Here is a 20,760-nt window from a genome sequence, read left to right as displayed (position 1 = left end):
TCTGCATAGGGATCCAACCTCCTCCTCAAGGCAGTCCCGCAGGCTGCCTCCTCTAGCATCGGAAGAGCTGCTCTTCCCAGCTGCTTCACCCTTCACTTGCTGAGGCCCCTACTAGCAGGTCCTGCACTGGAGACCCTGGGACCTGGAAGCCCAGGGCTGTGCTCACTCAGCTTCTCAGATGCAGATTCAGTTTTAGATGCCAGTGCCTAGTACGGGACCAGAGCCTGGTAAACATTCAGCAGGCTCTGGCTGGTAGAGTGAATGGATCGTCCGGGAGTACCCAAGTACCCATCACAGTTTGCTGTAGTGGAGAAAACACATATTATGGTATCAAATAAAACTGGGCTGAATCCCAGCTCTACCAATAGCTCTGTGATCCTGGGGATGCTTCCTAACCTCTCTGTGCTTTGAGTTTCCTTATCTGTATTAGAAGATAGTCTCGGCCTCACTGGGCTGTCAAAGCCCCAGAGACCACTGCGGGCTATGACCCCCGACGGATACCAGCCTTCTGATTTTATGTACCCATACAGAACTGTTCAGAGAAGGGCAGCAGCTTGTTCAAGGTCACACAGCAGGTATGTGGCAGGGCTGAAGTTTGAACAAAGTCCTGCTCGGAGGACCTGCCAGGGCAGCAGCCCTGCCCTGCTGACAGAGAGTGGTCTACCTGGGGCAGGAATGATCAGGGGGCTGTAGACGATCTCCAGTTCCAGCTGGGTTCAGGGATGTGGGCTCAGGGCAGGCTTCCCAGGCTGGCAGTGGAGGGGTCTGGGCCGCGGGCAACAAATTCCAGGCAAGGAGAACGGGGTGTGCATTCTCAGCTGGTGCCGAAGATGGACAGGCACGCTCCATGGGGCCCCGTGGCATGGATGCCACGGCCGGGCCTGCTGTCAAGGTCTTTGCAGCCAGCCCCAAGGCCGCCTTGCTCCATATAACCCGGGAATTCTGCTGACTGACAGCTGATGGTGTGCATGCTGGCAACCCAAAGTCACAAACCAGGGGCCAGAGGGGCTGGCCAGGGAGTGTGGCTGTCACCCCATGTCTCTGCCACAGAGCTGGGATCAACAACTGTGATTATCTCATGAAACTCGAATCCAGCCCAGCCCCAATGCTGCTGTCTCCCTATGTCTTTTCTTAAATGACACCAGCCATGTCACCCTCCGCAGTCTGCCACCTCCGTGTGCCCACAGCGCTCACGTCCGCTCTACCGCTGTCCTCCAGCTGCCTGCCCACCATCCACCCGCACGCGGTGGGGTGCGAACCACATTCTAGACACAGCAGCCGAGAGCTCATGGCTTAGTTGACCGAATTCCTCACAACACAGTGAGTTATGTCCTACCAGTATCCCAATTCTAATGACGAGGAAATAAGGCACAGAGAGGTCAAGCCACGAATCTGGCATCATGAAGAGAAGTGGCAGAGCTGGAAAACCCCGAAGCCTCGGCCCACAGTCTGTACCTTTGATCAGGTCAGGACCTTCTGCAGGTACCAGCCAAAGCCGTTCACAAAGCTGTTCACAAGCTGCCGGCTACACGGGCCCGCGGTCACGGCCCCGACGAGAGACCCTCTCTCTGTGTCCAGCCTCTGTAGGCCGTTACGGCCCAGACCAGCTGGGGCCTTCTCACCTCTGCGCCTGATGCTTCGGAACCACACACATCTGGCTGCAGGCCGCCTGGCTGCGGGAACGGGGCCAAGTCACCGCAGGGAGGAGCAGGGCTGGGGCTTGGTTTCTTCCAGCTGGCCAGCCCTCCAGCTCCACCGGGCCCTCTTTGGCACCCCACACACCTCTGGGGTCTCTACTGGGCTAGAGGCTGGAGCTCTTTCCCAGGGGGAAAAGCCAGTCTTCCAGAATGCTGACATGGGAAGCTGGCCCAGAGCAGAGCCCAGGGGCCTCCTTCTGCTGTCACTGCCCGCACCCCTAGCTGCTGCGGGCCTGCCCTCGCCCAGGTGCCAGGGTACGGGCTGTACCCCTGAGCCTCTGTTTCCCGTCTGACACATAGGAGGGGACCTGTCAAGGGCTTGTTCAGTGATGGGTTGGGGTGTGAACAAGCTCTGCACGTGGTAGAGAAGTCTCAGGGCAAGGGGTCACGGTAGCTCCTGGAAGGGTCCCAGGGCGAAGAAGGTCAGGAGGGAGAGGCGGGGGTCAGAGAAGGCTCCATGGCATCGGAGCTACAGCGAGTGTGCCAAGCAGAGGTGGGCAGGCAAAAGACAATCAGGCAGAAGACTGCAAATAAAACACAGAGCAGACGCTCCCAGCCACCTCTGCCCTTGGTGGGTTTGGCAAAGCACAGACAAACCAGGCCGCCAAAGGTCAGGGCATCCTTGACACCACTGCCTGACAGAGGGGATCTAAATCTCACTCCAGCTGAAGCCACTGTCCCAGGCTGCTGGGGACAAGATGGATGCTGGCACTGGGGGAGGAGGGGCACATCTCTCCCCTTGGCCGACAAGACTCCTAGAGGCAACGAGGGACTCGCCCAAGGTCTCTGGGCTGGTAAGTTCCTGGTGGAGACTGCACACAAACTCAGTTCCTGGCACTTAATCCTGCAATCACTCCGCTTCATACGGGCAGAGCGGGCTCCCTGGGCAACTGCACAGGGCCCCATGCTTAGAAGGACCCATGATGCTCTGTGGCCACCAAACTCATAATCATTTGTGAATAACGAGACTCTTATTTTTTGTCTTGCCGTGGGCCCCACAAATGACATAGCCAGTCCTGATTCTAGTGGATTCTGACGGACATGGGCTGGGGAGCTGGGCAGGGCCAGCGAAGGGCAGGTGAAAACTTTCACCTGTCTGCGACTTTGCAAGAGCTGGGCTCTGTGCTCGGTCGCTTTGGGTCTCTAAAGCAAGCTGGCAGATTTATCCTCCTCTCCTCTCTCCCAGAGGTCCTGCCCAAACCTCTTCCCCACACATAGACTAACCCTCCACACCAGATAGACCCTGCAACTCCCTGTGCCATGGAAGCTCTGACAGGTGAGAAGCCACTGAACCCCGAATGACTCCTTTTCCCTGGAACAGAGCCCCTTTGTGTGCACACAGGAGCGCCTCCCCGTGCGTGTGGGGGACCGTGTGCACTGGGAGGGCCTGTGCCCAGCGGCTGTGGAGCTTCACCATGGGAGTTTGTGAAGGCGTCTGTGGGCGTGTACGTGCGTGCAAGTCTGCGTGCACACGTGTATGTTTGCGGTGTGCGTGAGCCATATCTGTGTACATTCGTGTGTGAGGGAGCGTTCCTCCGGGTATCAGCATGTGCATCTGTGCATGCGTGCCCATTTGCACATGGGTGTGCACGCACATCTGTATACCCTCAGCACACATGGACAGCTTTGCGTGTCTGTGTGCACAAGCGTGTGTGCATAGCTATTTATGGATACAGGTTTGACTGTGGGTGGGGAGAATCTTCTGGAACTTATATGTATATTGGTATTTATAGCTGAGAACATCATGCCCATTTTTAACCACCACACCACCCAAATCATCTTCCTTCTCACGAAAATCTTGGCCCTCTCAGAGACAACACTGGACCACAACTTGGCCCACTGCCTCCAAGAACACTTCCTAGACTCCAGACTCCCCATACTCATGCAGAGCTCCATCATTACCCCCGACCCTGCATCATGGCAGCTTTCCCACCCTCATGCCTCACCCCCATCCCCAGCCAACTGCACCCCTGCCAACTTCCCTGCCTTGGTGTCTTACGTTTTCACTCCTGCAGCAGGGCCCTTCTGATAGCCTCTCCAATGCAGCCACCTTCATTAGGCCCCTATCTCACTTTGAACCCTCCATGGCTCCCCACTGCCTTTGGGATCCAGTTCTCCATCCTGGCACTTGTGGATTTTACAATCTTCCCATCCCCTTGCCAACCTCATCCCCCTTCCTGCCAGGCTCTCCTACCCATCCCCTGCTCCTGTCTTCCTTACAACGCTACTCACTTTGGGGTTACCTCCTCTGGAATGCCCACCCCCAAACTCTCAGCACTGTCCACTGCACTGGTACGGGGCTTGTATAACATCTGTTGTGATCTCCCTGAATGAGATGAGCCCCTTTCCCCTCTATCCTAGGGTCAGACACCAGGCCTAGCATACAGTAAGTGCCTAATACAAGCTAGGAAAACTGAACTAGGGAGGCAGAGGGAGAGAGAACCTTATCTAGCCAGCATGTTCTTCCTCTAGAAGGGGCCCTAGGTACCACTTTGGGGACTGCAGAGGCCAGGCCTAATTCATGTCACACCACATCCACAAATGAGGCATGACCCCAGGTCACTGCAGCCTGTCACCTTGTGGGAGTCCCCTCCCTTTGCTGTGAGTTGGGTTAGGACTGGCACTTCTGAAGACCCCATGACTGCCTCAGTTTCTGCCCCCAGGAAGAGGCTAGCAGAGGTGGGCACAGCCAGGGACAGAACGGTCTAGGGATTAGGGATGGGTGTACTGGAGCCACACAGACCCAAAGGGGTACCCATGGGGGCTTAGCCAGGTATGTGACCTTGGGCAAGTTCCTTCCCAACCATAAGCCTCAGTCTTCTTGCCTTTATAGTGGACCTGATTCCAGCACCCGCCTCACAGGTTGGTGTGCAGATGGAAAGAGTTAATAACGACACAGCACTTAGTGTGGTGCCTGGCACACAGAGACGGGGTCAGTGCGTCCGCCATTATTATTCTCAGTACAGATGGGAGGGCTGGGGAGAGACGGGCCCGTCTAAGGCCACATGGGCCCTGGCAACAACGCAAAACCTAATATCCCAACCCAGGCCAGGATGCAACCCCCTCCACTGTCTGGCTCCCTCTGAGATGAGGCAGACAAGAAGGAAGTGAAAACTGAGAAAGAAGCCCTGTCCCCTCGTTCCTCAGCTCCCCAGCCCCACAGCACCAGACGCACAGCGCCGGGGGCCAGTCCGTCCTGCTTACCTGCTGAGGCCTCTGCAGATGACCAGGACTCAAGGCTGCTAAGGGCGTTAGGAAAAGGAGGCCGAGGTGGGAAGAAGGCGATGGCCCCCGCGGTCCAACTTGGCCAAACACAGCACAGCAAGTCCTGCGGGACAGACCAGAGGGCACAGTGAGCTAGCTCCAAGCCAACCTTGCAGGTGGCCCCCATCTGCCCCACTGACCTCCTAGCTCTGCCTGCCTAGGCTCCTCTGGCCATGTCCTGGAAGGCTGAGCTGACCCCCTCGAAGTGGAGCCATTCCAGAAACTGGACGCAGTCTCCCAGCTCCCCAGCCAGAGCTTGTCTCCTGAACTTGGTGTTAGAGGCCTGGCCCAGGCCCCAGCTCCAACAGCAGCAGCTCACGGGCACACACACACCTCAGGGCTGCGGGTCACATCTGGTGCTCTGCTCCGAGCCCTGTCCCCCACTGCTCTGTCCTTCTGGGCCCCGCTGGCCTTCAAGACGTTGCTCAAGTGCCTCCACTGAGCCTCCAGGATCGGCCCGTCCTTCCCTTGTTCGCCTCCCAGGGCCCTGGGGTCTGGCTGACCATGTCTTCTCCAGCTTTCTGGAGCCCAGTCTCCTCCCTGGATGGAGCTCCTGGACCACAGGAACGGAGTCGAGTTTATCCCTCTCCTCTGAGGCTAGAAAGGCCAGTGACTGCTGGACGGATGGTCGGACAAACAAACGAGTGACTGATGGACGGGGCAGTGAAGGTGTTTAGTGAATAAGATGAAGAAAACTGGCCGACTGACGTGTGTCTTGGAGATTTATGTACTTGTTTATTTTTTTAAAAATTTATTTATTTGAGAGAGTGAGAGAGAGTGAGCAGGGGGAGGGTCAGAGGGAGAAGCAAGCTCCTCACTGAGCAGGAGGTCTGATAGATGTGGGGCTTGATCCCAGGACACCGGGGATCATGACCTGAGCTGAAGGCAGATGCTTAACCGACTGAACCACCCAGGTGCCCCTGACATGTGTCTTTAATTCAGGAAGCCCAATGAGCTCTCCAAGGGCCTCCTGATGCCCCTCCCTGTTACATTCCAGAATACAGCCTTGGGGCTGGGGAGAGGTAAGAGACTTGGTGAGGTTGATACTCTTCTCTGTTGATTCCCAAATGTGGAAAGCAAAGCCCTGTTGGGGAAAGGGTTTCCTCCCAGGGGCTCACGGTAAAAGAGAGGCAAGGCCAGAGGTAGATCCCAATCTCCTTGGGGACTGCTTGACCCACTGCCCCAAGTTGTCACGGATGGAGGCCATAATGGCAGCCCCTCCGGCTCCAGCGTCCTCATGGGGCAGCGCTGCAGGCACGCAGCTTCCCCGAGTCTTGGGGGTCCGGGAGGCCAGCTGGTCTGATGGCTCTACCTCCCCCAGCCTGGAGGCCTGTGGCTCGAGGTGGGTCCATCAGGGACACTACAGGGAGCCTCCGGGTCAGAGATCTTCAGCCAGGAGGACTTCCTAAAAGCCCCATAGACACATTGCTCCCTGCTACAAAGCCTTTGCGGCCTTCCCAAACACGGCTGGAAGGGCATGCACCGGCCACTGCCTTAGAAACTAGTTTGGAAGTGTCTCCCACCCTTCCAAGTGGCTTATCGCACCCCGGCAACTCCACCTCTAGAGATACGCGTGCGTGGGGCACCCGAGGACATGTATTAGAATGTTCAGAGCAGTGCTATTTGTAATGGCCCCCCCCCAAAAAAGCCTCCCAAAGGCCATCAACCATAGGATGGACACCTGGTGGCCCACACAGTGGAATAAAAACCACGGCAATGAGGACAAAGGATCTGCAACTAGATCCAAGGATGGAGAGAAATCTCACACACCCGACAGCCCAAAGAAGCCAGACGCGATACAGAACATGCTTAAGGGCCCCATTTACAGAAAGGTCAAGACCAGGCAGACTACTCTGTGCTTGTGGTCGACTAAACAGGGCGACAGATTCTTCGCTGTTGTGACTCCCATCAAGGCGGGGGAGTCTGTTCTCGATGTCCTGTACCTGGGCTGGGCTTGAGACCTGTTTTGACCAATAGGACTTCCTGAAAGGAACATTCTCTGGCTTGCAGAGACTAGGCCTTCGGGGCATACTCTTTATGACCTTGGCCCCGTCAGAGGCCAGTCTCCCCTACTGGCGGATGGGGGACAACTGAGGCCACTCAGCCTACAGCCAGTGCCAACCGCCAGATGTGACTGAGCCCATCACCACCAGCCTTCTGGTCCAGTCGGCCCTTCGGGTGACTAGAGTCACATGAGCCCAAGGGAAACCAGCAGAGGGATGGTCCAGGCAAACCCCAGAACCAGGAGACATTAACAAATGGTGGTCGTTTGTTTGAAGCCATGAAGTTTTGGGGTGTTTGTATTGTTGGCAGCATGCTGTTGGAAATCAGAAGTCACTGTCCTGGAGGGGAAGCAGGGACAGGGAGGGGGCACATGGGGGCTTCTGGGGCATCTGGAATGTTCTTGATCTGCATGGTGGTTACATGACTCTGTTCATTTTGTGACAATTTGTCAAGCTACACTTTGGATATGCACACTTTCCTGCATGGATGTAGTCCTTCAACGGAAGCTGGAACAATCCAGCCTTTTGTGGTGCTCTACCCAGCCATACCAGGTCCAGCCCACCCTGGTTTGCCCACCTCTCCAGCCCAGCTGTCTTCATCTCACTTTCCCCCACACACTCACAGTGCTGCCTCACACCCCTGCACCTGGGATGCCTGTCTTCTCCTCCATGATTCAAGCCCTAGGTCAGGTGGCACCTCCTCCTGGAAGCCTTCCCTGACTGCCCCAGGCTTTGCCCAGGTATCTAGACTCATGCAGTTCTCTCTCCCAGGCTGGGCTTTCCTGAGCCCGGATTAGTCTTTTGCGGTCTTGCCAGCTCTCAGAGCTCTGCAAGCAAGAGCCCTGTCAGGGTTCAGCGGCACCCTTCCTCCTCTTCCTCCGGGGTCAAGACCTACAACCACCCCCACCCCACGCCCCCGAGTGATGCTGTAAAGACCAGAGCAGGTTTTGGTGAAGGGGCACTGGGGGACTGGTAATCACAAGATGGGTTGTATGCCAGCACCTGCCAGGACCCAGGCTTCTCCCACATACATCGAGGGTGGGGCTGAACTTGAGGGTACCATGAGCATCTATGCAACGGAGGAGGGCTTAATGGGCGTGCTGTTTTGCAGTGCACAATGACACCTGTGAAATGTGTACCGTTCCTTCCCTCTAACGATTAAAAGAAAAAAAGCAAGGCTGACATGCAGTCAGTGCGGCCTCTCTGTAGAAACAAGGCAAAAGACCAGGCAAAGCGAAGGAAGAGCTGTGATGCCAGACAGATGGGGCCTCGGCTCTGTTACAAATCCTTGGATGTACTGACTTGTCTCCACCAGCGAGCGCCTAGTGAGGAGGAGGAGCCCTGCCCTGTCCTGGCTCCCAGCCCAACGGTAACCGGGGTCTCAGTGGACCCCCAGCACCAGGGCTTCATCCTTGATGCCCCTCGCTGGGCCCCCCTGCCCTATCTTTGCAGTCCCAGCTCCGTTCTTAATGGATGGGTGACCCTGGGGCAGTTTCTTCTGGTCTCAGATCCCTCACTGTCATCCTGGAGATCTGGCTTAGTCCATAGTCTCTGGTGAGTCATATATTTCTCTCCCACAGGAGCACTGGGTCCTGATAGGCCAAGGCAGTTCTGAAGCCCAGGTCTCTTTCTGCCTCCCTCTAGGTCCCCATTGTGCCAGGGATGGTGTCTGCCCACTCCCTCCCCACCCCTATGCCTGGGCTATTCCTGGGACATTTTCTCTGGTACCCAGAGTGCTTTTCTAGGAAAGGAAGCTCCTTGCCCAACAGAGAGGCATAGATAAACCAGTGGACAGCCAGAAAGGGAGAGGTCCTAGGAGAGGTGGTCTGTCCTTGGTGGAGTTTAACTCCACATACATGAGGATAGCCTGAGTGGGACCAGCCTAATGTCAGAGGGACCTCTGGACCGAGCATACTTTCCCCAAGTGCATGTGCTGTCTCCCAGAGTGGTGAGTACTCTGTCCCCGGAGGTGTGCAAGCAGGGGGAGCAGCCATGTGGTGCTATGTATGCGGTGAGCACCGGAACGGGAGCTGGAGTCGACATTTCCTGAACTCCTCTGCCGATAAGAACTTACCTGGGTGGGCTACCTGGTAAACCCACACGTTCCAGGCCTCTCCCTGGAGAAGGGAAAGCTGGGGGTCTGGAACGCAGCCTAGAAATTTAAATTTTTAACAAGTCCTCCCAGGGGATCCTTTGCATCTGGGAAGTTTGGGGGAACCCTGGCAGATGACCTTCCTGGTCCCTGGGAGCCCTGAGATGAGCGATTCTGAGTTCCCTGCTCCAACATCAGCCCTACCCCATCTGGAAAACAAGGCTGGCCAGGGAGTCACTGCATCGTTAAAATAAAAATGACTTAAAACCTTTAGAAGGGGGCAAAGACGTGTTGGGGGGTGTGTTCTCAGCCCCAGTAGTACTAGCTGAAGCTCCTTCTGAGCCCCCATGGGCCCCCCAGAGTCATCAGAAAAGCTCGACACTGGGGTGGGGGGGTGGCGACGAGCGGACAGCTGTTCAGCTGCTGCTCAGTGAGACCGGGAAAAGCAATTATCTTCTTCTTAGCAGAGAGGCGCTGGCTTTCACCCGCCCCCTCCCTTCTCCCTCCCTCCCACCTTCACACACGCGCACACACACACAAACACACACGCCCATGCACACACACCCGGGCCACGGGCCGCTGGCTGGCTCTGAACCCGTCTCCCCCCACCCCCAGCCTCCAGATCCCTCTGACTTGCTCAGCCTCCGTCCTCAGAGCCTGTTCCCAACACTTAAATCATTTAGCCCGCTAAACCGGAGACGGGCAAAATGGGTGCTATTTCTTAAAAACATACAGAGAGTGTATTAAATTATTGATAGCCATTAAACAGGGGGAAAAAATTAAACAGCTCTCAGCTCTTATCAATCATTCATGCAGTTTCCACTGGGGTGTTTTCTGGAGAGTGATCACACGGCCAACCCAGGGAGCTGGCTCCTGCCAGCAAGGAAGGCGCTGGGCTGCATGGAGGTGGGGAGGGGTCCCTTGCAGCCCCCCAGCAATTCCCCGGGCCCAGGCTGTGCGGCGGCGGGGGGGGGGGCGCCTGGCCTAGGGAGGTCAGCCTCTCCATCGACAAACTCTCTCCTCTCCTCTCTACCACATCGTTAACAAAGGGACACCCCGACACTGCCTTTAGGACCCCCTTCATCAAATCCAGCAGGCTTTTCCTAAGCATCTAGTATGTGTCAGGCATGCATGGAGCAGAGGTAAGCTCAAAGCACTCACACAGGTAACCGGGGGAGCCTTCTGCAGGGAAAGGTGACCACAGGACCTTATGATGGGGTCCTGGTGGAGATCCGGAGGCCGACTCTAAGGAAAAGAGAGCAGCGTCCCCTACAGGAGGGGCCACAGGGAAAGGGTTCACCGGAGAATAATTCTTGGATAAATTCCTGCCCAGAGGACAAGTCCAGGAGGGGCGTTCCAGGAGAGTGGTCCAGTGTGGGCAAACACACTGCAGCCCACGTCTGGGCGCTCTGTTCCTCCCACAGCCCCGCGCGTTTCCAGGGGCAGTTACTAGCCGTGTGGGGTTAGAGGCTTGGCTGTCTATCTCAGCCTCTCCTCCAGGCACTGTTCAAACCCAGGCCAGGCCCACCGTAGCATGGACAGGCAGGAGGCTGGGGTTCACCCCAGCCACCCAGGGCGATGGCACCTCCAACCCTCTACACAGATCCATTTCCTGGCTCTGACTCAGGACACCTAAGCCAGTGTGACGCAGGCCACAGAGGACACAAGGCCGGGACACTGCCGGTCTCCTGGCCACAGATAGGCCTGGCAGAGTTACCCTTTGGAGATGAGCTCCCTGTGGCCGCTGAGCTGTGCCAAGGACCCGGGCACCAGGGCCTCGGGAGCCAGCGGATACCTGATACTGCCCCACCTCTCCGCTTGGGGACCATCCACAACCAGGGGCATTTGAGGCTCTGAGGGCAGGCTGGGCGATGGGCAGCTGTGGGGAACAAAGAGGCAAGGCCCATGCCTGTCCCAGCCCCTGCCAGCCCGGCGCATTGGGAGAGCCACATTCTTGAATGCTTTTCAGAAGCTCTCACTTCTCAGGAGCCGGGAGCCGGGAGCTGGGAGATGGGAGGAGGCCCTGCCAAGTGTTGATAGCACCCTCGCCAGAGAAAGCTGCTGTCATAGGGAAACATTCTGGGGAGAACGGTTGTTTACCACCAACGCCTGGGACTGTCAAGAAATAATCAGAAGAAATTAAATTTGCGAAGTTGAAGATAGAAAGGAAGCCTCCTCCCCAAGCCCCCAGATATTTCAACCTGGAAGATTAGGCTGCTCTCTTTTGTCTGATTTAGAGAAATACTTTGGGTAGGTGGGGAGGTGGGGGGATATGTGTGCAACCAGCCAGGACAGGGAGAGAGGGCCCCTGAGCTGTGTCTGGGCTCGGGCCCTCACCCTCCCCTCCCTGGGCCTCAGTCTGGTCATCTGCAAGTGACCAGATTACACATCTGGAATCAGTAAGACCACGTGATCATACCGGACAGGGGTAATGTCCGGGCTGTCTGTCCAGTCTGCAAGGAACACAGGGGCTGGGTGGGTCTGAAAAGGCCATCGGTCATCTCCCTGCCTCTACACTGACCTGTGCTCATGCTCTCAGCACCCTTCCCCTGGATTGCTACATATAACCCCCTCCCTCTAGCCCACCTTCAGCCAAGTGCAGGGACCCACGCAGGGCTTGGGCCTAAGCCTGCACAGAGCAGGCTACCATGAAAGGTTTGTTGGCCAACAGAATCAAGACATGAATGCACAAATGAACCAAAAACCCAAACTGAACATACCTGTCCCTGCTCAGGTACCAGTCCTGACTGGCCCCTGCTGGCACCTCCCACTGCCAAATTCCCAAGTCCTTGAAGCCCTTCACCTACCAGTTGAGTCCATACTTCTAGACATCTCTCACCCTCCAGCCACACTCCAGCCACACCACAACTACTCAGCCTCCTCTAACAACTTCCCTTGGACTTTCATGCCCCAGGGCCTTTGCATGTATTACTGCTTTCTCTACCCAGCCAAGTCCTGCTCTGGTAAAGCTCTACTTCTCCCCTTGTAACTGCTACAACATTTTCCACATTACATTCAATTGGATTCCGTTCACACCTGCTCTGAACTAAACGGGGGACACCACAAACACAAACAGGGCTCCTTCCATCAGCACTGAGCACATGGGGTCAGAGAGGGGACTCTAACTTTACTTTACATACAAGCCAAACACTCCAGCCCCTGGCCTACCGCCCATAATCAGTTCTTCCTCATGCCTAACCTGCATCACTCCTGCTTTCATTTTAAAAGCCATTCCCTGGATAGTGGGTGAGATGTTCTCAGCCAAGTATAAATGAGACTGTACTCTTGGAGCTCGCAGAGCCAAGGGAAGGGGCAGGCTTGGGAATTTCCAGGCAATGGCCAGCAGAAATTGGCCACAAATGAATCATTAACTCTCGAGTCGAGAGCTCTGAGTGGCTGGTGCCAAAGTCTTGGGCTCTGGCCTGTGTGGGCCACTTGGCTTTGCTTGGCTCCAGCCCGGGGGTGGCCCCGCCCCTCACTGGCCATCTGCTGCATCCCACAGCCACTGGTCACTGAGAGCCGAGACCATCTGGGCCAGAGAAGCCCAGATGTCTTATGGGAGAGGGCATGCCTCTCCCTAGGAATGACTCCAAATCTTTGCCCACACACTTTGATCTTTCTGGAAGGCCATCCCTTCTAGTGTGCAAATCCCTGTCCTTCAAGGCCTGGCTGCAGCCCGTCCTGCCTCCTCTCTTCCTTGCCTCTCTGGGCCCATCTTGGCCCACATAACCTCTGAGCCCCCGCAGCCCTGGGCTGGGTGTCAGGGGCTTGTTTCTTCAGCAAAGTCCTTGCCAGGATGGGGACTCAGCATGTCTTCTGGACCCCAGAAGCTGACACGGGAGCAGGGCACAGACCCGGGAGTCCACGCATGATAGGGGCTGTGATGGGCTCAGGCTGCAGCCGGCAGAAGAAAGTTCATGGGCTGGCCGCGGGGTCTGCAGGCCCTACCTAGCTCAGGTAAGACATCAGGACCGCCTCCCAGTCTTCTTCGCAGGAAGTCAGCCTCCTCAGGCCAACGGACGTGTAGTCGAAGCAAGAACAGAGGCGAGTGCTGGCCTCCTGGGGAGCCAAGTGGCCGTGTGGGGCTAGGCACCTGGCCCCTGGGAGTCAGCCGAGGTCCACACGGACCACGGGGCGCCATCGTGCAGTCCAGGGTGTGAGTCCGCCACCCCTCCTCTAAGCGGCCCTGAAGAAGGGCCTGGACTCTTGGGTGGGGACGGACGGATGCGACGTCTGGAAACATGGGAACCGTTGCAATGTGATGTCAGTAGGTCATTTGCTAGGCCTTCATCTGTACGTCCGAACCCCGCATCCACCTGTATGCTGTCAGGCCGGCGACAACACTGACGGACACTGGCAACTCGAGTGGTTGCTGTGTGTCAAGCTTAACATGCATGTCTCATGGGTCCTCCTACGCACCACAGTACATGCTGTCACCACGCCCGCTTCAGAGACGAGGAGCGCACGCTGCCTAGAGATCCCAAGGAAGAGGAAGTCCATGCTGAAGCCCCAGGGCCCCACTGTGGCAGCTGGGGAGCAGGACAGAGGCCCAGGCCCCTGCACCTGCCCCACCCCATGTGCCTAGAGCCCCTTGCCCAGAATGCACAGAGCTGGAACCAGTGCCCTGGGCACCCCCGCCCTTCACAGGGCCCTCTTCTCATCTGACTCTCAAAAGAGCACCAGGAGAGGGCCAGCAAGAGTTACTATGACCATGTCACAGACTGGGAAAGCAGAGCTTGATGGGGAAGGGCTCTGACTTAGCCAGCAGCTCTTTTATTCCTCGAATCCTCGCGCTGACCCCACGAGGTGGCTGCTGTTGAAACTGCTTTATGGACAAGAGGACACCGAGGATGGGATAGGCTGAGGTTGCAGCCATGCACTGGTGGCAGAGCCCAAGTGTGTGACCTGATCTGCCTGACTCCTGACTGGGCTTCTCCCATGACACAGGGCTGTCCCCAAGGCCTGGCACAGTGTACACGTGGGCTGGGGAATGCAGTGGGGAGAGGCCGAGACTCAGGGGTGCTGTATCCCCCCTCCCAGACTCCTCCCATGGAATGGAGTGCCCCAAGCATGAGCCCAGGGCTCTGGGCCATGGCGCCCGGCATTCATTCACCGTGGCCAAGTCTCAGGATAAGCCTAACAGTGAGGACCGGGCGTCTCAGCCAGCCCTGCTGGTCACTGTATGTCTATGCACATGTGACCATGCGGGTGTGGATGCTGTCACTCTGAGGAAGACAGGAGAGTGTGCGAGGGGAGCAGGTGGGCAGGCGGCCATCCGCAGGACTGTGCGAGAAGCCCCTTACTGCCGCTGTGCTCACGGAGTCAGGCCTGTCCAGAACAAGCCCATAAATCAGGAAGCCGCCTGCCGCAAGCATTAAATCATGTCCGTGGGACACAGAGCTTAGCGGGGGAAGCAGCCAGCAGCAGGCCCAGGCCCACCGTCCGGGTGCCAGGGCGGGGGCTGGGGGGCTGGCGTTGGCTCCCCCTCCACTCAAGGCTGGCTCCTCACCTTCGCCCCCATCAGACCTCTCTCCTGCTAGCCCACGAGGCCCTGCCTCCCTCTGCATTGGCTCCCGCTCTAGCTTTCTTCCTCTGCTCTCTGCCAGGGACCCCTTACTTCACCCCCCAGGCTGAGGGCTGCTCTCCCACCCCCAGACCTGAAGGCTTCCCCCCAGTCACCTAGGTGTGCTGGGCAGGAGCGCCGACGAGGCTGCTGTCCCTGGCCCTGCCGCGAGCCACCTCCTCCTCCCAGCCTCACGTTCCCTGTCTATAAAGCAGAGACTGGAACAGGCCCTCGTGGGGCTGCTTGTCCTGAGGATCTGACGCCCAGGGAAAAGATCCTCCGTGGAGGCTGATTAATTATGACTATTAATAATACAACCATCTGTATCTCGTGGCAGAGCAAGGATGATTAAAACGGCCCCACGCCCCTGCAGCAGAATAAATGGGTCTCTGGGTGGGCCGGGGTGGCAGTACCAGGCGTGCGAGCGGACCCGTGCTGGCCGTGTGTTGGGGAGGGGTTGTTTGTACTGCAGGGCACAGAAAGATGCAGAGAGGAGACACAGGCAGGCAGACAGACAGACAGACAGACAGCTGTGAGCTGGCTCATCAGCTGAGGAAGGAGAGGCAGTTACCCCACGCCAAGGCTCTTGGGCAGGATTTTCTCTGCCTACCACTGGAACAAACCACTTCTTTCCACTTCTCTTCCACATGCCCCAGGCCCCGCCGTAGAGCCCAGAGGCCTTAACTGCAGGAGTAAGCAAGGGAGTAAGGGATGGGGATATGCTTTGTCCAAAGAACTTCTGGACACAGTGATCTGCCAGGGTCAGGCCAGCCACCCCCCTCACCCCCCAGCACTGAGCCAGCACTCTAGGACCAGACCCAGGGGCCACCCATTCCATGCCTCTGTGCCCTGGACACCTAGGTCCCCCTGCCTGGCAGGCTCTCCCTGCCACCCACAAGTGATAGCCTCCCTCTGATGGGCAAGCCTTTCTCAGCAGCCCCTCATGCATGGGGACTGATGCACACTGTCCCTAGTCCCACCACCCCATGGAGTCCAGTGCATCCTGGACCTTGCCCGTCCACCCAAAATGCTTTCTCGGTGTACCTATCTGCCTTTCACCTCACATTTACGTGACCACAAGAAGCTCCTGACGGCCCACATCTACAATTCCTCAGTGCCCATGATCGGGACATGGCCTGGGAGAGGGAGCCCTGCCCTGTACTCACCAGCTGGTCCTTGAGAACCCTCACCCTGAGCCAGGCACTGTTAACCTGTTATTGGTCACAACCACCCTATGTTGTATTTATGCCCATTTTCTAGATGAGGGAACTGAGGTACAGAAAGCTTGAGGGACTTGCCAAAGGTCACATGGCCAAGAAGTGGTTGAAATGCAAAGTAGGCTAAATATTTGGCTCCAGAGCTCCGAGCCACTAGGCTACAAAGATTCCAAATGAACAAAGGAAGGAGTAAAGGAAAAAAGGAAGGAAGGAAGGAAGGAAGGAGGAAGTTAGTTTAAACATCAGGATGCATAAAGTCTTTTGAGCTTTCTTTGTGAGTGGAAGGTGAAATGGCCAGAGATGAGTACCATGGTGAATCAGGCCAGGTCTCTACATTAACTAGCTGTGTAGCCTCAAGTGAGTCATTTGCCAACTCTAGGCCTCAATGTCCTCATCTGTAAAATGGGGACATATGGGGCTGCCTCACCTACTGACCAGATACGAAGTCAGTGGTAGAGAGAGCAACCAGAAGACAACAGAGCCTGATCATGACGTGTGTACACACGGCAGCCAGGATTTCCAAGCCAGAAGCCCGCATGCCTGCTCTGCTAGGGACCCCAAGAACAACAGATAATGGGTCTGAAGCTCTGGTAGCACACTGACTGTTCTAGGGTCTGTCAACACACTTCCTGGGTGCCTACCCCATACGCAGCCCGAGGCCAGCCACGGCATGTACCGATCAGCATGTGGGCTTCATGAACGCAGGGCTGGGTACGGACCCTCCTGGCCTGCAGTGTGATGGGGGGACACCCCTGCCTGCTGGCTACCCACAGAGCACCTGCTGTGTCCCAGCGTGAGCTTCTGGCTCTGCCGCTGGCTAACCACCACGCCTGGTGATGGCGATGTGGAATGGACAGCATCCGGCCACGGGTCTAGAGGGACTCCTGAGTGACAGGAGAGCAGGCATGTCACCAAGCTCCCTTCCCACACCACAGCAGCCATGATTTATTGATCCCCACACTCTCCTTCAGAGATAGATGCGACCTTAGAATTGCTTCTTGAAATAGCACTCTAGGTTGTCCCTCCCAGGTGGCATTTGACACGCCTGCTGGTGGGGTCTCTGCTACCCTCTGCCAGGAAGGCCTGCACCCTGGGAGAGGGACCCCTTTAGCCCCTCTGCGATGAAGCATAGAGGTCACCTGTGAGTGTCGAGTGGGCAGAAGACAGTTTGCCTGAGTGTCCTTCTCATCGCCTGTCCCTGTCCACTCCTTTATGAAGAGAGAGAAGGCAAAGAAGGTCGACAAGAGGCTATGAAGACAAGGACATGAAAAGCCCCATGTGTCCCAGCTGCCTACCTGGTTTTTGTCAATTCCTCCTGCCATCTAGACTGCCATTTGTTTAATAGTGTTCCTTTTTATTTCCTTAAGATTTTATTTATGCATTGTCAGAGAGAGAGAGAGCACAAGCAGGGGGGAGTGGCAGGCAGAGGGAGAAGCAGGCTCCCGCTGAGCAAGGAGCCTGACATGGGACTCCATCCCAGGACCCCAGGATCGTGACCTGAGCTGAAGGCAGATGCTTAACCGACGGAGCCACCCAGGCGTACCTTAATACTGTTCTCAAAATCAACTCACAGTTTTTGCTTAACTACATTTACTTATTTTTTTAAAACTTTACAGGACTACCTTAAATACACAATCAGCCTCCCTCGCCACGAATAGAAGTTGAACGTTAAGAGTCAACGCAAGGAGAGTGGGCCCTGGCATTACTGTGCTGCCTGCCTGCTGGAGGCTCCAAGGCCCCTGCCTCTCTCTGTTGAAAAGCATCCCAGGCCCTGGAGGCTGTCCTTGAAACAGCCAGGTGACTGGAGGGGGCAGGGTGGGGCGGGGGGCAGAGTGGTTTGCACGAAGAACCCCCAACAGTCACCTTTGGGTGCCTTTGCGGAGCACGAACACAGAGCAGTGACACTTGCCGGCTCTGAGAGGAGGCAGGTGGCAGGTGTCTGTCACCCCGATGAGGAAACCAGAGGCTCAGAGAGGTGAGCCTGTGGGGCTGAGGTCACACAGCAGTGAACGGCCAAGCCAGGCTTGGACTCAGGCCCCCTGACTGAGCCCAAGGCTCCTCTCCTTTTGCAGCCACAACCCTCTGGATGCCACTTGGAGTCACTTAGGCAGAGGGAGTCACTCTGACCCGCGGCTGGCGTGGTAACGGTTTTTACACCTGAGGTTAACAACTGTGATTTAAGAGGTTATTTGTCTTAATTTTCGGGAATCAGTTTCTCGGGGAGGAGATAACTAACACATCGGGCTTGGGAAGCTAGTCTTTTTAGAAAATATTTATAGCGTTTCAAGACAGTTTGGAGGCAAATGGATACAGCATCTGCTATTTTCCGCACTTTCCACCACAGCTCCAAAACCCAGAGCAGTCAACACACACACACACGCACACACGCACACGCACACACACACGCACACACGCACACGCGCACACGTGCACGTGCACGTGCACGTGCACACGCACACACACACGAGAGCAACCACATCGATGCTGATAGGAGATCAAAGCCCGTCCCTTCACAAAACGCAACTGGCGTGAGTTCAGGGCTCATTACCGCCTCTGGCTGGAGCCCCAAAGCGTCTCTCCTAGCGATACCTACGCTGATGCTCGGAAAGCCAAGGCCAGTGGGCCAGTCCCCAAGGCCACCGTGAGTTTCACTGCCTCCAGAGTTAGGTTTGGCAGGACGCCCAGGCCCAGGATTGTGGCTCTCAGAGGAAGCCCCACAGCAGAAGAGCCCCTCCTGTGAAATTCATGATTCCTGCTGTCAGCTGAAGAGGGACAGGGAGGAGGCAATCTCCAGAGACCAGACATTTCATGAGCTACAAGCTGAGCTCCTGACGTCACTCTCCTCACATTACCTCCGCAGTTACTCACCCCTCTGACATCAGTGACCTTTACAACCCCATTTGGCAGATGGCAACACTGAGGCTTCAAAAATCCTAGTGATTTTCCCGAGGACACAACTGCTTGTATGGTAAGCTGGTCCTTTTGACCTTCTCCAGGCAGCCTGCCATTTCCGACTGATCTCCTGTGACCATCCTTCAGGTGGCTTCTATGCCATACCCATCAGCACCCCAGGGCCCTGCAAGGCATCTCCACAGCCCCGTCTTTACCCACATTGTGACCCTCAATACCGATCTTCTGTAACCAAAATGCAGCATCCCAAGCTGTGGGACCCTGAGGACTTTTCGCTCCATCCTAGTGTCAGGTGGGAATTCCAAGGCCCAGAGAGGGGAGGGGACATATTCAGGGTCACAAAGCTAGCTGATGACAAAATGAAGGCAAATTAGGTTTGCTGTTAAAAATCCCATATGTTGGAGTGCCTGGTTGGCTCAGGGTCGTGAGTTTAAGCCCCACTCTGGGTGTACAGCTTACTTGAAGAAAAGTCCCAAATGTGCTGGTAACTCCCTCTGTCCTTGGCATCCTAGCTCAGATACAGGGGGACTCACAGGCTCCTTCACAATAAATCAGTCCAGCTGAGAAGGCTTGGTAGGGAACACCCAGGCCTTGGGTCCAGCTGATGGCAAATGGTGCTCCAATCACCCCCGGCAGGGCACCTTCTGGTCCATTTAGCCCAGCCTTTTGGGCAGAGCCTTCAAATCCTGTGCCCCAAGGATGCAGGCACTGCCCACCCCCACCCACGCCTGCTTCCAAGTCGGGGAACCGGAAGGCCCTCGTCCATCATGCACTGGGACAAAACCCCAGGCCAGGCCTGGAGGGATCAACCGCCCACACAGACTGGCTGGAGGCTGGCAGAGAGCCCCCGGGAGGAGAGCCGTGCCAGACTGGGGCCTGGCACTCCCCAGGCAGTTGCTCCCTGAGAAACCCTCTGGACTTGAACGTTGACAGGTACAGCAAATGTACACTAGCCTGTTCCCCAGATCCTGTTCCTCCTCCACCCTCTGCTGGTCCCTTCTGGATCAACTGCCCTCTCCCGTACCCCCCCAACAGTCCAGGCATCAAATGCAGAAGTCAAGGAGCCAGACTTCATTCTGGGGCTCCCTCTCAGCCAAGCCATCTGCCACTTGCACCGTCCATCCTCCCCGGTTTCTAACCTGTCTTTCTCTCACCAGCTCCTTTACCTGGACAAGGGCAACAGCCCTTCACTGGCCTCCCACTCTCCCTTCCGTCCTGCTCCTCCTTGCAGGCACAGAGCAAACCTTTTCCTGTATATAGCTCTCCCCAAGGCATCCCCATGACCCACACACCCTGTGCTTCTGGCCCCATCTCACCAAGTGCACTGCCTGCTCGTGCACCATTACTGCTCTCCAGCCCTACTTGTCTTCCTGCCCCAGGGCCTTTGCACTTGCTATTCCCGCTCACCACCTCCTCCCGCCAGCATGGTGAGTTCTGTTTTATTGAAGTTTCTCAGGGGGCTTTTCTGTAGCCCTTGTCTGAAATACATGCCCCTCGCCCACCCCAGTCACTCCACAACACATCACTCTGCATTATTCCTGTACTGTATGCACTTCAAGCTGACAGCTGCTGAAGGATGTACTTATTTGTTAATTGTCTCTTGTGTCTCCCCGCTACACGCCACCGATGACGTTTGTCCCAGGAGGGTCAGTACCTTGCCAGGCTGGCTCCCTGCTTTATAGTTAGCAGCAAGAATAGCACTGGCACCAACCCGATCTCAGTGAGTGTTTGTGGAAGGACCGAGCAAGTGAGCACCCATGATCTCGTCAGCTCAGCCCTCAACCCCACAGCTGGGTTGGGAATGACCTCACTTCACTGGTGAGGGCACCAATGCGATACCAAGAGGTGTCCCATGCACCCACGAGCACCCAGTGGTGGAAGTGGCAGCATGTTCCCTGGGGACCAGGCATCCTGATGCCCAGACCGAGGATGGTAACGAAGATTAGAGAATAAGAGCCCATGGAAAAAGCATGAAATTGTGTGGCTCCAATAGTTCTCTTGCAACTTGAAATGT

At 56.4% G+C, this 20,760-nt stretch overlaps 1 protein-coding gene across 3 annotated transcripts in view; it reads right to left on the bottom strand.

Moving 5' to 3' along the window:
• The window catches only part of ZMIZ1 (zinc finger MIZ-type containing 1), a 233,075-nt gene that overhangs the window by 181,283 nt on the left and 31,032 nt on the right, over positions 1 to 20,760 (bottom strand). For all 3 annotated transcript variants that reach the window (XM_047701396.1, XM_047701397.1, XM_047701398.1), the window contains exon 2: positions 4,902 to 5,025. The gene's annotated coding sequence lies outside the window, so the exon portion shown is untranslated. The remainder of the gene's footprint in view (positions 1 to 4,901; positions 5,026 to 20,760) is intronic.

The sequence above is a fragment of the Lutra lutra genome, chromosome 14, assembly GCF_902655055.1.
Source record: "Lutra lutra chromosome 14, mLutLut1.2, whole genome shotgun sequence".
In the NCBI taxonomy this organism is placed as follows: domain Eukaryota; kingdom Metazoa; phylum Chordata; class Mammalia; order Carnivora; family Mustelidae; genus Lutra; species Lutra lutra.
The sequence above is the reverse complement of the archived record's forward strand: the minus strand, read 5'-3'. Positions and strand labels throughout refer to the sequence as shown.